Genomic DNA, 11,876 nt, shown 5'->3' with positions numbered 1-11,876 from the left:
TCACAGCTGGGGAGAAAGCAGGAGAAGTTCAACCCAGGACTAATTAAAACTTCACAACCTACAGATAACAGCACACAAGTTTCTAAAATTAATTATAATTAATAAAGCACAAGGAGCAGAACTTGAACCAGGCCAAACTGAACTGTTCTAAATCTGTATATATTTATTTATGTGTAATTAAAATCTGAAAGTTTTAAAATGTCCAGTGCAAGTTATTTATATCAAATTGAGTTGGGTTTTTTTTGTTTTGCCTTTTTTTTTGTTGTTGTTCTTGGGTTTTTTTTTTTGAAAGATGAAAGTTCTGGATTTTCTGCCATTAGAAATGGGAATGAAGTTTTGGATACACAAAACTGTAGCATGGACAAGATAGGCTGTGATGATAATGACTATAGAAGTTCTGCAGGATTTTGTACTTGCTGTTGTTTCTCTTAATGCTGCAATAGATGTACAACACCCACACCACAATGTCATTCTCATTATCTTAATAAACCTCTTTTTATTTGAAGAAAGCACCTCCATTGTCTTTGTGAACAAGGATGCTTTTGCCTCTGTGGTTGTATCATCACAGAATCATAGAATTATTGAGGCTGAAAACACATTTAAGATCGAGTCCAATGTTAACCTGTCACTGCCAAGCCCACCAGCAAACCCTGTCCCCGAGCGCCACATCTACACGTCTTTTAAATACCTCCAGGGACAGTGACTCAACCACTTCCCTGGGCAGCCTGTTCACTGCTTGACAACCCTATATAGATTTAAGAAATTACACCCTCCAGTTTCATGGCTGACGTTTGACTGATCTGTGCAGTCACAAATAGAGTATGACTGGAGCTGGCGTTAATGCTCTGGTCTCACAAGCCATCGCAGCCGAGCCAGCCGGCGCCGGTGGTGATGCTCGAGACGAATAGTGAAATGATGCGTTTGCAGATGTTTCAGAACTGCTCAGGGTAGTCAAATCTAAACCTGTCTGTGAAGAGCTGCAGAAGGACCTCACGGTATCAAGACGACGAGTGATAAATTAGCAGATAAAATAACCCTACTAATCTATATGCAATTAAGCTCTCCAAATTAGCTGCTATGTTTGTGGCATTATTATGGCTAAGCCTCTAAAAACAGCCACCTTGTACTCACGGGAGCTTAGAAATAAACAAAATGATGGGAACTGTTCAAAAAGGATTAACAAAACAGAAAGCAGATTCTGCTGCATGATATCCGTGCGCTTCCATCGCTCTACCTTGAACGCCACTCGCAGATCTGGGCAGCCCAGCTGGAGAAAAGCAGGCAGGGAGATCTCAGGTGGGAACTGACTTCGGTGCGAGGCAAACCCAAGGGATTAGAGCTGCACCACCTGCACGGGACACAAGCAGCATGTGACAGAAGTGTGGAAAACAACACAAACAGGGAAAGATGACAGTAAAACTACAGGCAGGACGCCAAATGAAATAGTCAGGAAGCAGGTTTAATTAAATGAACAGAAGACAAGGAAGAAGCTGTGGCTTTTCAAGGAAGCAGACGCATAAATGGCTTTTGACACAATGAAAGAGGGATGATTTTAGAGAGCGTTTGCTGTCTTCCTTACACATCCACCACTCATCACAGCTAGAGACTAGGCAGATGGACACGGGTTTGAGTCATTACAGCACTCGTTATATCGGACCTTTCCCAGAGCTGTACCCATCCCTTTTCTCTGGAGGTTGCAGAATAGGCTGATGACAGTAGAAAAAACCCCAAACCATCCCAAAAGGGACCACAGAGGTTTAGAAATACAAACCCTTCTCCCTTTCAGAAAAGCATGAAAAGAAACACTTTATGTACTAATATAATTTGTGGGGATGGCTCAGTCAGAAGCCTCCATCCAAACACTCCCTTCAAAAGCTGAGGGATGTATTCAAATTGGGAATTGGATTGGAAGCGTCCCTTGGTATGAAGTTTGTGAAAGCAAAGACCTAAATGACGGGCTCTGCAGGTCTGGGTTTGCTCTGGACCTTCCCAAAGGAAGAGCCAGGGAATAAGGAGGAGCCAGGGAGCAGAATGGAAATACTAGAGACACATTAGAGGCTTCTTTACACTTCAAAGCTATTTTGGATAATGCAGGGTGTGAGCAGAAAGCACAAAAACTATTCCTATTTAAAATTATTCCAAAACAGGAGTGCCCTGTTCTGCATCAGCATAATCCATGTTTAAAATGGATTATGATAAAGGAGAGTAAGGTGCTTTTGTGCTACAATACATGTTTCCCTACATGGAGTTATTTAGGATAACTATCCTGAAATAACTCAATTTGTAGACATCCTCTGGTGCATGGGATCGTCATCACACATGACGAAAGTGTACGTGCACACGCTATAATATACAGGCATGAAATATAATTTCATGGTGTAATCATATGATGAAAACCTGACTTGGTTAGGGCACTTTTTGAATATCAAGGAATTGTTAGACGTATCAGCGATGAGCAATGCAGACAAAGAATCAGGATATGCCCACAGTAATCACATGCCATGTCCATCAGGTGGAAAGGTACCTACCTCCTCGTCTTCCTTTTTGGGTAACTGCAAGTCTTTGGAATGTTTTATGAGGAACAGTCTGGTGCCTGAAAAGCCAGGATGCCACCGATTCCCTTTGAATTGGGAGGAAATGTCATGATTTGGATTCACTTGTTGATTCTGGCGCAGATGCTCGAGACTGACGATGGACATGCCATGTAGGATCAACTTTCTAAAAGCACTGAGACTTACACTTCCCCAAATTCCCAAAGCTTCATTTCTGCAGGCCCAGATACCCGAGAGGAGCACAGCTTTCAGAGGTTGTGCCAAGCCAGTTCTGGTTTGTAATAAGTTCATACTGGAGTTCCCCTCCCAGCTCACTGTCAAACAAAGCCATCCCCTGATATGTTCTTTGCCTTTCCATCCTAAGAGAAAAAAAAAAAAAAAAAAAAAAAAAAAAGGCATTTTACACAATTCAGGGCTCAATGCTGGTATAAATTCCCACACTGATTACAAACATTATCGTGGGAAAATACGTAGGATTGTGTCAAAGAGTAAAAATAGATTCAGGCTCATGGTTTCTGTGCTTGTTATAGAACACTCCGGAATTTCAATCCTAAAGGGGAATTGAAAAAAAAAATAGTATCTTTTTTGAATTAATTTTGAATGAATGACAAGTCCAGGGAAACCACATGACAAACCTTGACAAGTGAAAAAGAAAAAGAACACTACCAAAATCTCTTCATTCCCTAACAGTCAGCTATCCCAAGGGTAAACTGAGGTTAACATTGAACTGTGACTCTATACTGTATCATTAAAGTAAACAAGCAGAGGCTGCGTTGGCATCTGCACGGCTTTGGATAGACTAAATAATTACCTTTAAGCAGGCTACCTTAAAAGCAACAGGTTAATAATAGCTCTCCATACTAAAACAACGCAATAAACAGACTTTGCTGACCTGTAGTTAATACATTCTTTCATATATGAGAGTCCATTGAATTCCAAACTTTACATAGAGAACCCGAGGAGCCACACCATGAGCGAGCAAAGGAAGTTTTTCCTGTTAGTGCAGCTGAATCAAAACACCAAAACCGATAACATTTTCAACTCGGGCAGTAAAACAAATGTTATTTGCAAGGTTGACAAAATGCTTACTTCAGAGGTTATTGATCTAGCAGCCCAGACAGCACAGCATCATGTGCAGCATGCAACTATAGCCTTAATTAGCCTAACAGACTTTGGCAGGAACAGTCTAACCCCAGCCATTACACGGAATCTGAACATGTCAAGCCAAAAGGCATCATTTTGGTCTTCCTGCCCATCCTCCTTTATATTGCAAAAAAATCCCACCGTGGCCACCTGAGCACCGGCTGCATTTTCAATAGGAAATAAAATTTCCTATTTATTATAATAATAAAACGGCAATAATAATTCCAGACATTGTAATTCACCAAACCTTTGGCCCCGTAATCGCAGTGCTGAAGCATCCCAGTAACCTCTCTGAGGCAGGCAGGCAGCAAAATTTATGCCAGTGTTCATCTGGATGGCTCCGTTGTATGTTTTTATCCCGACAGCTTCAGCTGTTTCTTATTGGATTCTTTTCGGCAGAGAAAAGGCTAAAATTATATCCTGAAATTGAGAAGTGTTTCCCATAAGGATAGCTTCATTTTAGTAGCAAAGTTTAGAGCCAAAGATTTACTAAATGGAGACAATTCACCTTATTTTTTGGGTGGGAAACGAGCTCAGAGAAAGATCAAGCTATTGCTCCAAGTCGAGAAGTTCTGCAGCCTGTCAAGATGCATCTGGATGCTACAGTCTTCTCACCTGATGCTGCGTCTGTCTGCACAGAAGTGTCTTGGGTTCCCCTCAAGTTTTTCCACTGTAAGGAGCCTTAAACCAGCTAAAGAATCCCCAAGAGGCAGCATTTTCTTGGTGCGACTAAATGACCTGCACTCAACAAAAAATGACAATCAGACCACCATCTTCCTCTGTCCACACCCAAAATTTTACGTGTTCTATGTGATTCTATTTATTATCTCACAGAACAGATAAGTTTCAGCTAATTTCCAGCTAATTCTGCCATAGCATCTTGGATTTTTTTATCCTCCAGTGGCTGAAGTACTGCATGCTTTTATTCTGGAGTTCAGGAGAGTTTCATCACACCTTGGAGACTTCACTCCAACAGCTACGTGGAATTCTAACCACAGGACTTATCTGTATTTCCCGCACTGATTGTATCACCCAGGGACGTTTCTTTTCCCACAGGTTTACTTCTCAGCATGCCACAACTATTTTTTTTTCTTCAACAAGGAGCATTTGCTATGAAACCATGTCATTCAATCCACTCCACGTACCTATGTTTCAGGAGGGTTACATTTACACTCCAGTAGTGCCTCGTTGTGCCATCAGACACCAAATCCTTGTTGCATTAGGCCCTGTGCAAAGAGATCTTACCCCAGAATTTCTATTTTCATAGTGAAGATTACGAAGGAAATAGTGACATGCATCTTCAAGAAAACAGAGTTAAAGTGATTTGCAGGGGAAGACATAGGGAGTTTAGGAAAAAGCTGGGATCCAAACCCAGATAAATCAAGTCTAGCGCTGGAACTACAAAAAAAACCCCAAAATTAATTTCAACAGTCTGTTTCAGCCAAAAATATAGTTTGTAAGTTTATTATTTCCAGTGATAAAATGACACCTCCTTTAACAATCCATGTTCTATTTTGCTGCTTCTTGGTTCCTTGCAAAAACAAAGGCAGAAAAGCATTCAAACTAGGAAGGCAATACATCTAACGTCTGTGCTGCAGGTGCTACAGGCGCTACAGGCACTGCTGAGGAGAGGAGTGGAAAGGCCAGTTTGCTCAGTTCGGACAACGAAAACAACCTTTCTTACACCCTCTTTGTAATGTGCTGCTGTTTTGACTCTTAAATGGACCCTGGCACCACAGGGAATTGCTTCAGCCCAGGCCTCCCACTCCTGACCCATTTTCATTTCATTTCCTCTCCCCCAGCCTTGTCATATGTCAGGAGCATATTATAGCTTTTAGAGTTTCCTGCTAATTTGGTCATCACAGGGAGCCTCCAGAAGAACACGCTAATTACCCTGCTAAATCAGACTAGTCTTTTAGCACAGATAACTCTGACTCTGCCCCATTCAGGATCTCTTTGCAAAGAAGACGAGGTTTGGCACGGTTCTCTGGAGCCAAAAATGGGAGCGAGCGTATCCACACGGGATAGGGAAGCTGATCCCCACCTCGGCACGGCACGGCCATGCAGGCACCAGGCAAAGAGGCAAGTTTCAGGCACGCTGAGAAGTGTCCAGCTGTCCCCAGGAAAGTGAGCAAGGCAAAACAGGTTGGAAACCTCTCCACCCGATGGAGCATCTTTCGTAACATTTGGAAGAAAGACAGGCAGTTTAGAAAATCCACACTATGGGTCTTACCCGGTAAAGTCCAAAGACTTTGATGAAAAGGTTAAAAAAAAAAAAAAAGCATACAGGAACATTCCCGTTTTAAAGTATTCTTAAAAAAAGTTGTCAGTGCCTTTCAATCTGCTGAGCTAAGGAGTAATTCAGCCGAGTGCTGCAAGGAAAAATAGCTCTGTTCAGTTCAGTTTGGGGTAATTTTTTTTTTCCTATTAATGCCATGTGTTAATAAACTTTTTCACAGCTTTTGAACATAAAGAACCTTTTGGTTTAGTTCTCCACAAATTCTGGAGCCAACATAGAAACCAAAACCAAAAACGTATGGCTTTACAGCTCCTAAAAACATCAGCAGAGGTTAACCTCAAATCTTTAACCAGCTTATGTAAACATCTGAGATGAAGGCAAGCTGACCTCTGGCAGTGTTCACACAACCAGCCTTCCTGACGTTTCATCAAAGCGTGGGCAATAAACACTAAGGTAAATACTAATAACACAAACCTAGCAATATCAGATGTACCAGACCAAAGCCCCAAGTGTGACGATTTGGACAGGTTTCTCACGTGCTTTGCAAGAATACCGTAAAACAAATGAAATTACAACCTAATTTTGATAGTTTTCTTCTTGAAGGTGCCCACTCTGAGCTACATGATATTAAGGATGATTATAAAAAAGGAGAGGAGAAACAGATTTGAACCTTATTACTTCAAATGAAAAAAAAAAAGAAACAAGTAAACCCTGGAGATCTTTTTATATCCTGTACTTGGTCTTGCCCAGTAATAGAAGTTCCAAAGATTCACGAAACTGCTGTTCAAGGGAAAAAAAACAACAACCAAAACTCAAAACCCCACAAAATGATCTGACAGCTTAGGAAATGTCTTCCCTGTTCCCAGATGTCAGAGGCTGGTTATGTACTTTAAAGTTTCCGATTCTTATATACTCCAACTGTGGACATTTTATTTATACAGACAAGTGCATTTTCTGCTAAACCCAGGACCATAATGGTATCTTTCAGCCATGGCCTCAACACACTATATGTTTGTTGGGTAAGAGCAAATGAATGTTTTATAATATTCCACATTCCCAAATAGCCATTTCAGACTTTCACTGACTTTTTTTCTTAAGCAAATTTTGCTGTGGAATCACAGAAAGTTCTTTGAAAATAGTATCACACGGTGCCGCAGCTTTTCCTCCCCAGCATGCTGTTGCTGATGAAATATTGTGAGCATCCTCACTTCAAGCGCATAGTAGTAAGCACCAAGAGCACTTTTGCAAGAGAGAACGGCATTATCTTAAAAAAATTTAAGATGTACCTTAACTTTATATCCCTGTTTGTTAGTGTTTGGACTAACTAGTAAAGGACAGATTCCAGCTCCTCTTTTTTGGTCATTTTGGCGAGTCCCTAGCTATCTTAGCCTTTACTTGTAAAAACATGGATAATTTTCATGGGACAACTGTCCAACACTTGTAAAAAATAAAACGTGCATCTTCCAAGGAGGAAAAAACCCTCAACTTTGTACATCCTATCTGCCACTGCTGTGCTAGGTGTTAATCCGCTCTCCGCAACGAGGAGTTTCTGTGACCATCAGATGATCTGCAGAGATGAAGAGGCCAAACAAGTTTGCAAGGAGGCGGCAGTGTGCGTGCAGGATCACTGCCCTCTGCTGAAGGAAGAGGCTGGTGAGTCGCACAGGTTTCCCCCCCAAACCGAAGAGCTCTGGCAGCAGGGTAATGGCATCTGTTGCATTTCAAGTGCAACATTTAGCAAGAGAAGATCAAGCATCACTTAAGCCCACGGGCATTTTGGTGGTACTATAGTAGGATACTGTCAATAATCCTAAAAATCCTGACACAAAACACGATGGAGCGTGCTTTGTCTTCTGTACATTAACTAAAGGAGCTGCACTATTTTCATGTTTGTGCATAAACACTAGAACTATTTGATGACATCAAGGAAGCCTCTACTAAGCAAAAGGTATTTTACCCAAATTAAAATACACTAAGCCAAGTCAGTCATTTCAGACACTGAGATTATTAGGTTGGCCCCACCTTGTATGGTTGCCTTAGAGTTAATTTGTAGATCCAAACCTATACTACATTTGCTGGTATTCAGATCTATCCATATTTTAGTTTCACCTCTATAAATCTGATCAGCAGAATTTAATTTTTCACAATTCTTGCTAACCTTTAATGCTTTACTACGTTACATGGGGAAAAAGAACGTACTGGCAGTTCTGAAGCAGATCCTTTTCAACATCCTTTCCTCTCTCACTGTTCCTCAACACTAAAGGGTTTTCTCTATTCCTTCCACAGCTGTCTCGAGTTAGACTACATGAATAAGCTTATTGGATAACTACCTAATTGCACATTAGCACAGAAACAAAACACTTAAACTGTCACTTTACATTTTCAAGACAACTAACTTAGTTTTTAACACAGTCCTAAGCAAGTCAGGAGTACGCAGAGATTCAAACCAACATAGTTGAGAGCATGGAAAATAGAGAAGTTTCATATTTTAATTCCACCATTCTCATTTTGCCTTTTTTTTTTTTTTAATCTGTTAAAACAGCTTATGTCTGTTTAGTTTGATCAGTGCCCACATGAAAATTTCCTGCACTTAATTACTGTTGATGGCAGACTGATAACAACACATGGAAACTCTATATGAGGTTAAACCTTTAAAGAAAAAAGAATTAAAAATGGCTTGAAGGATAAGCTTTTTACAGGTAGGATAAATTTATTTTTCCTTACAGACAATACATACAGTGCTTCACGGTAGCAAAGTTAGATTTTTTCCCCTCCTTAGATGTCAAGCTATTTTATACAAAAAGAATATTCCCTCCTGGCTTCAGATTGGAAAATGGAATCATCCAAATCCTAAGCACTATGAACATAACCCATGATGTCAGCCCTGGCATCAACTAACATTTCTTGTAGGAACCTACTGTCAAAACTAGACAAGGAGCATGTCCAACAACGGTTCTAGAGAACAAGTCCTGTGAGGAGCGGCTGAGGGAAGCGGGGTAGTTTAGCTTGCAGAAAAGGAGGCTCAGGGGAGACCTTATTGCACCCTACAACTACGTGAAAGGCGGTTGTAACGAGTCGGGGTTGGTGCCTTTTCCCAGGTAAAAAAACAACAGGACAAGGAATGGTCTCAGGTTGCACCAGGGGAGGGTTAGATTGGGTATTAGGGGAAATTTCTTCACCAAAAGGGTTGTCAAGCGCTGGAACAGGCTGCCCAGGGAAGTGGTGGAGTCACCATCCCTGGAGGCACTTAAAAGCCGTGCAGATGTGGCACCTGGGGACAGGGTTTGCTGGTGGGCTTAGCAGTGCTTGGTTAACAGTTGGACTCGATGATCTTAAAGATCTTTTCCAACCTAAATGATTTTATGATTCTGTAAGAGCAAATGAAAACACATTCTTGGGAAAGCTTAGCCTGCTCTCTACCCTCTGCTCCTACATCTTCACTCTGAAAAGCAATAGCTCCATTTTTTTGTAGTTTCTGACAGCGACTGTTTCATCACCTCATCTTCAACAGGATTCAGACTCAAAGACTGCCGAGAATACTCTGTAGGACTGCTCCAAACATGCTTTATTCCTCTGTCTTGGATTGTTCGATTGCTGTGCAGTCTCTACATTGGCTCATGAATTTCTACAAACGTACCTGCTAAGGACACTCAGGTTTACACAGAAAAAGTAGTCCCTGCCCAAGGCTTATCACCTACCTGTGGCTGAAGCGTCTCTTGGTTTAACTGAATGGGGTCATGGATTTCTTGGAGTGGAGAAATCTGGGGGAAACATGTAGGTGAATCAGCTTGGGGCTCTCTCCCCCACCAGCAGCTCCGCATAAAGGCTGAATACAGCCAGAGGGGAGGTAGCTTTCACCTCTACATTTCAATTTTTAATTGCATGTCTGTGCTTGGCCATTGCTTGCCATCCCATGTGGGGAGAAGCTTCATCACTTGAGACTCCTTAGAGTCATCTGGTCACTGTCAGGACTGCAGAACTGGCCTGATGACATTACAAGCCTGTGCCAAGTACAATTACGCCAGCCAGCTGAGTACCGATGACCTCCTCTGTGCCAGTGTTTCTAGTATGAATGAAAGTCTACAACAAAAGCGCAGATTTTCTTCCATGAAAAGGTATAATTAACACCAAGAAGAAAAAGACCAACCCAGAACTATAAGCACTGCACCTACACTCACATACTCCTTTCAGCAAAGCACTCCCAATGTAACGTGGCCTAAGGCACAGTGGCTCTGTTCTCTTGTAAACCGATCTCAGAGCAAACTCCAAGGTCTTGAAGAGATGAGCTGGTGCACTGATCTGTTACATTCACAGTGCTCAGGAAGAGACCATCTTTAAACAGGAAACCTAAAACAAGAAATGTGCCTTGTTAACTCTTTAGGCCCTGAGGCTTTGGTAGTAAAACATATGGTCAGAATTACCAGCCAAAGCAAAGCAGAACAGCTTATTGTGGCTACAATGCCCTAGGAATACGTTACCTTGGTTTACAACATTAATTTTTTATAATATGAAGAAAAAACCCCTTATTAGTAGAAAGCAGTGCTTTCTTGCAGTGCTCAATTCTTTCAGATTTCTTATGAGAGGCCTGTTGTGATAAATTAAGATGCTTTTCAAATGGAAAGGCGAATTCTTTCGAAAAGGGATTCCTGGATTCTAGGCAAAACATGGTTTCCAAAAGCTTTAGGGCTAAACTTGAAGCAGGTAAGTTTTCTCCTCAAGTAATGCAAATGGAAAACTTAAAACATTGGTTTTTCAAACAGATTCCATGTATTACTGTCAAAAAATGAAAGTCAAATGTTTCTGAATGTAAAGATCAGCACTGTATACCTTTAAAACGATCCAAAGTTACACAGCAAAACTATCACACCTTCCCTTATAGAGTGTAAATTCTTGGAAAGACCTCAAAAGAATCTACCTCATTAGAAGCTACAGTCCAATCTCATTGTGGGCCAATTCTTTTGTTCTACTGGTTTGAAATGAAGGTCTGTATTTATTCATTCCTAGAGGTTGCTGCTCTGTTGGCTTCTGATGCAACCCCTTGTATCTTGCACTCAGTGGGGGATTCAGATCCTGGGCCCTGCCCTCAGGCAAAACATATGTTCCACTCCAACCTGAATCCAACAAGGGTGTTTGCAAGGGAATAATTGTTTTATGTTTATTAATCACCTGCATGCAAATAGGTGCCAATAAAAACTCCAGGCAGATTCTCTGCCAGACTCACAATCTAATAGCACCACACCCCAGTTTTGGTGTCTGAAATAACAAATACCTCCAATAAGGAGGCATTGCTACTTTGATATGCAGTGACAAAAATATCACATCATCTCAGCCACTCTGCAATGATGACTTTGAAAAGAGAGACAAGAAACCTGCAAAAACATTCAACGTCAGTGGTAAAATAAATTAGAGATACTGCATATTAAGCTAAAAAAATACATTAATGCAACACGAAGGGGTGAGATTTCAATTGCAGAACTGGAACACTCAGACTCTACTTGGGTTAAATGTGACCTGCCAGGAGAAAATAAGCATGCTGTGGACTTCTTTTCCTAGTGTAAAAAAGTTTGAAAATGTTTTTAAAAGACAGTACGTATTAGCAAAATGTTTCAGAGAATTATATGCCATCGACCTTAAATAAAAGCTATTGCAGCCATGGCTACAACACCACCACCTGATAATTAAACTCATTCTGTAAAGAATTAAACTACAAAGCCTGATGGGACTTCAGTTACGGATTAGATTCAAGGGTAGCCTTAAGAGGCAAGATGAGTTAAAGCACTGACACAGCAAATTTATTCTGTGACATTAAGCAAGTCTCAGTCTCTAATCCAGTTCTCGCCCGTTCAATATGATGGGAATACTTGAGGTCTTTATGACTGACAGCTTTTGTGGGAAAGAGACTAACATTCTCAAACCCACTCCTGAGGCAAGAACAAAAATAC

The 11,876-nt window shown here is 41.1% G+C and overlaps 1 long non-coding RNA gene across 1 annotated transcript; it reads right to left on the bottom strand.

Annotated features, from left to right (window-relative positions):
• Positions 1-174: 174 nt before the first annotated feature.
• Positions 175-3,093, bottom strand: LOC121084872. Its single transcript, XR_005826881.1, has 2 exons — positions 2,529-3,093; positions 175-1,348 (listed from the first exon to the last, which is right to left on the bottom strand). It is a non-coding gene; the product is annotated as an uncharacterized LOC121084872 (long non-coding RNA).
• Positions 3,094-11,876: the final 8,783 nt, after the last annotated feature.

The sequence above is a fragment of the Falco naumanni genome, chromosome 3 (genome assembly GCF_017639655.2).
Source record: "Falco naumanni isolate bFalNau1 chromosome 3, bFalNau1.pat, whole genome shotgun sequence".
NCBI lineage: Eukaryota > Metazoa > Chordata > Aves > Falconiformes > Falconidae > Falco > Falco naumanni.
Note: the sequence above shows the minus strand (reverse complement) of the source record. Positions and strands in the feature narration are given on the sequence as shown.